The sequence below is a fragment of the Abrus precatorius genome, unplaced genomic scaffold (genome assembly GCF_003935025.1).
Source record: "Abrus precatorius isolate BTA unplaced genomic scaffold, Abrus_2018 Scaffold7, whole genome shotgun sequence".
Taxonomy (NCBI): Eukaryota; Viridiplantae; Streptophyta; class Magnoliopsida; order Fabales; family Fabaceae; genus Abrus; species Abrus precatorius.
Window position 1 is genome coordinate 20,349,524 of NW_020874417.1, and position 4,449 is coordinate 20,353,972.

Consider the following 4,449-nt stretch of genomic DNA (forward strand, 5'->3'; position numbering starts at 1 on the left):
TACCAGACTACATGTATGTGAGTGATGTAACCTTTTTAAGACATTTATAATAATGTTTAAATATGAAGGGAGAGAAAAATAATGTTCTTTTCACAACAACCATCTGTTGCTGTTGGTTGCCAGTGATTTGGACTTGAAAGCGCCCATCTTTTCATGTCTATTGATATTGATAGTTGATACATCACTTGCCTTGTTCACGTCCTCTTTTGACTCACTCTTTCTCTAACTCCTCCTCCCTCTAGCCTGTGCCTTCATTGTTGTCAAGCACTCTGTGTGTTTATGTTTTACTTGTAAGTTTAAACTTACTCACCACACGCAGATAGAGAGAGAGAAACACACTCACACTCAAAAGGGTGAAGCACATAGAAAGATGGGGTCTTTGGTTGCTGAAACAGCCAAGAAGAAAGCAATGTGGTTGTATCCAAAGGTTTTGGGTTATAATCCTTCTGAAAGATGGGGGCACTCTGCTTGCTTCTCTGGGGGGCTTATGTATGTCTTTGGGGTATGAATAAAATCCCTTTTATTTATTGATAATTAAAATATTTTTTTATATATATCTATGTAGTTCCTAGTATTATTACCTTTGAGTAGTTTATGAATCCCATCTATATAGTAGTTACTCTCTGAAGTTGCTTGTTACTGGGTAGTCCTCATTAATGATGTCTGAACTTCTCATTATTTTTACTACTCTTTGGAGCTCTGGCCTGTAGGGGGTTGTTTTTAATGTTTTCTTCTTTGTTACCGGGAATTTTCATTCATGTGATGTGCTCATTAATTTCATAATTGATTAGTACTTCTTACTCAACTTTCCTGCTTTACATCTATCTTTGGTTAACAACCAAAACACTTTCTTCTCTGAATTATAGTTTTTTCCTAGTTTCTCTTACTGCACATGTTTCTCGGTGACAATTGACTGAATTCTTTTTTCTTACTCTAATTAGTGGGACAATATATGTTTGGGCAACGATCATCTTTCTGCTTTCTTAATTTAGAAATATATACACTTTGTCTTTGTTTTTCTCCTTGAAATATGTTTCTCAATTTATAAAAATGCGCACTCAAAAGAAACGGTGCTTCCATGTCTTCATAATCTAAGAACCTCTTAGCTAATTATATTATTTAATTAGCTGAATAGCTTAGTTATTGCAAAGCTCTCATTTTATCTTGCTAAGCACAATTAAACTCAGAAATTGGCTTAATTTTTTAAAACAAAAATCTTAGATAACAAGATGGTGGTAGTAGTTTGATATCTACTAAGAAAATGCACGATTGCCAATCTAGTTAGCTTTAAATTTGTTTTCAAATAACAAAATGTTGTGTGTTTACTCATTTCATTTCAGGGGTGTTGTGGGGGACTGCATTTTGGTGATGTTCTGTGTTTGGACCTTGAGAAAATGGATTGGAACAAGCTTGCTACAACGGGTGAAAAGCCAGGCCCTAGAGACAGCCATAGTGCTGTTCTTGTGGGGCATAAAATGATAGTGTTTGGTGGTACAAATGGGTTCAAGAAAGTGAATGACACTCACATATTAGATCTTGTCACAAAAGAGTGGGTTCGTCCTAAATGTGAAGGGACTCCTCCTACTCCAAGGGAAAGCCACACTGCCACTCTAGTTGGTGATGAAAAATTAGTGATTTTTGGTGGAAGTGGAGAAGGTGAAGCAAACTATTTAAATGATTTGCATGTTCTTGACCTTGGAACCATGAGATGGACTTCTCCTGTGGTCAAAGGTGATTTACCTCTCCCAAGGGATAGTCATAGTACTCTTGCAATCGGGAACAAGCTTGTTGTGTATGGTGGAGACTGTGGTGATCAGTATCAGGGCGATGTTAATATGCTTGATATGGATACAATGACTTGGTCAAGGGTATGGTTGTCCCTCTATGACACTGTTGTTATGGAACTCAAAGACCAAATATCATGTTTTCAACCATATGGGACTTAATTATGGTTTTCTTTGCATTTTAACCACAGTTGAAAATTCAAGGTTCTTCCCCCGGAGTCAGGGCAGGTCATGCAGCAGTGAGTATTGGAGCAAAGGCAAGTTCTTTTCCATCACATCAGCTTTCAGCAGGGACATTAATTTCTTCTTATCTGTTTTATTATTAGTTACTTAGGCAACTAAAAGTAGTAAATTCTTACTATAAAATAAAGTATTTATTATCTTAAAAATAAAAGGATATAATAAATGTTATATTTTGAATAAAAAAAAAATACTATTTTTAGTTGTTTAAACACTTTAAAATTGCTATTTTAAACTTAACGACTAAGTAGATGAAAGTTTCATGATTTATAGGTGTACATTATTGGAGGGGTTGGAGATAAACGTTATTACAATGATATTTGGGTTTTCGATATCTGCGCATGTTCGTGGACTCAACTTGATATTTGGGGTCAACAGCCACAGGGGCGCTTTTCTCATACAGCTGTCGTTGCAGACATGGATATTGCAATCTATGGCGGGTTGGTTCCCATTAACTACAATTTATTATTAGAAAATGATTTGAGACGTTAAATGCGTACATAAAGAATAATGATATAGTAATAGTATTACATTTTTTAGTGGTTTAATTAAATAGTGATACTGAGAGTTTATTAATAAATGTGACAATTCCTATTTTGTATTCTATTTCCTCTCCACACTATGTTTTCATTCCGATATCTTGCTTTTGACTTGTAGCAGGTGTGGGGAAGATGAACATCCTTTAAACGAATTGTTAGTGTTGCAGCTTGGAGCAGAACATCCAAATGGACGTTACAACATTTCCATGTGCAAAGTATTTGAAACTTATTGGAGTCAAGAAAAGCGAACCGTCCCAGGAAAAGCACATACCCACTCGGTACAAGAATAATTCTACATCTTCCTCATTTTTATGCTAAATCTTTTCAATTATTAAATATTTTTAAGACAATAAATGAGTGTACTTTTTTACTTAACGCTTTCTATGTAAAGTAGTAAGAGAATATAGCAAAGCTCCTTGGTACAAATTACAAAAGTTGACATGGCAATGGTGTTATTAGTGCTTGCTCATGTAAGTGCTTGTTTTGAAGCAGAGAACTCCACGTGTGGGGAATAATAATAAGGAAACCTTAGGAAAATGGGCTTATGACGTTGTATCAGAAAAAGCGCAACACTATCACTTTGTTTCAGGTGGGTGAAGACTCGAGACATTTTTAACATCACTTTCACGTGCAAAAGGAGATAGTCATGGATTGATTAACTGAAAATTGTAATTCTATGAAGGTACGTCGCAACAGAAGAGAAGGAGAATTGCTGCTGCAAAGGTGTGGGATGTTGAATCAGAACAAGAAGAACATTCACTGTCACTGTCACAACATTCATCTCCCTCTCAATCTGATCAAGAACAGACCCCAGGTCAAAAAGCAAATGCTTCTGTCATGGATTCTCAGCAGTATCATTGGTTCAAACAGATCAATAACATTCCAAGCAATTGCCAACTTGACAATGTTTCAAGTAATAACACACCTTTAAAGAACATCACACAAAGAAGTCCGCGAGATCTTCACTTCATGGAACATCAACCAAAACAAGAACAGTACCTTCATGTTGACCAGGATAGAAAAGGAGTTCAACGACAAGCTACACAGCTAAAGCCATTGGGGCGAGGACAAGCTCAACACCTGGTGGATCCTTTGCTTTGAAATTTTGGAATTCCACTCCGCTGACATTCGTTATTATATCATTCTTACTTTGGTTTTGGCTTTTGAATCCTAGATTGGGGCTGAAGTTCGTGGAAAAGTTGATGGAGCCTTTGATTCAGGTTTGCTGATGACTGCAGCTGTGAATGGAAGAGTTTTCCGAGGAGTCTTGTTTGCACCAGTAAGCATTTGAAGTTTTGAACCGTTTCTTGTGTTTGGATTGTAGTGCAATGCAAGTTATGCAATTTGTTTGTGACAAATAAATGTATCAACAGGGAGCAGGAGTGGTGTCCACCAGTGTTGAGCCCAATTCATGTTTATTTCCCTCTACTCAACCATTTATGAACTCAAATCATGTGGATAATTTGAGGGATTCTCAGCATGAAACTCCTTGTTCCCTTGCAGAGCCATGCAATGGCTTCCTAGCTCGACCATCGCCAATCATGAGAGGCACTAATGCGTCTTTAGCTAAAGAGCATAAAATTAGGAGTGACCTTCAAGGGTTGGTTTTGACACTTGGAGGGCCTGCAAGTGACAACCATGCTTGACCGTATGGTGAATTGCTGAGGAGGCTAATAAGATTCATGTAAATTTTGGAAATAATCCTTTGTACTTCAATGGTGATGCATTTCTGAGATCAACCATGAGTTGTGTAATATTTGGTTTTCACTTTTCAATAATAACTCCTGCCTGCCTACACTACAATGCTACTTAGATCATTGGTAAAGTTTAATTAACTTTATTTGAGTTTACTTTTAAAAAAGTAAATATTAATAAAGATTTGGAAT

General features: G+C 36.5%; 1 pseudogene; it reads left to right on the forward strand.

Annotated features, from left to right (window-relative positions):
* The first annotated feature begins 370 nt into the window (after positions 1 to 370).
* On the forward strand, positions 371 to 4,209 carry LOC113871600 (annotated as a pseudogene).
* The last annotated feature ends 240 nt before the right edge of the window (positions 4,210 to 4,449 follow it).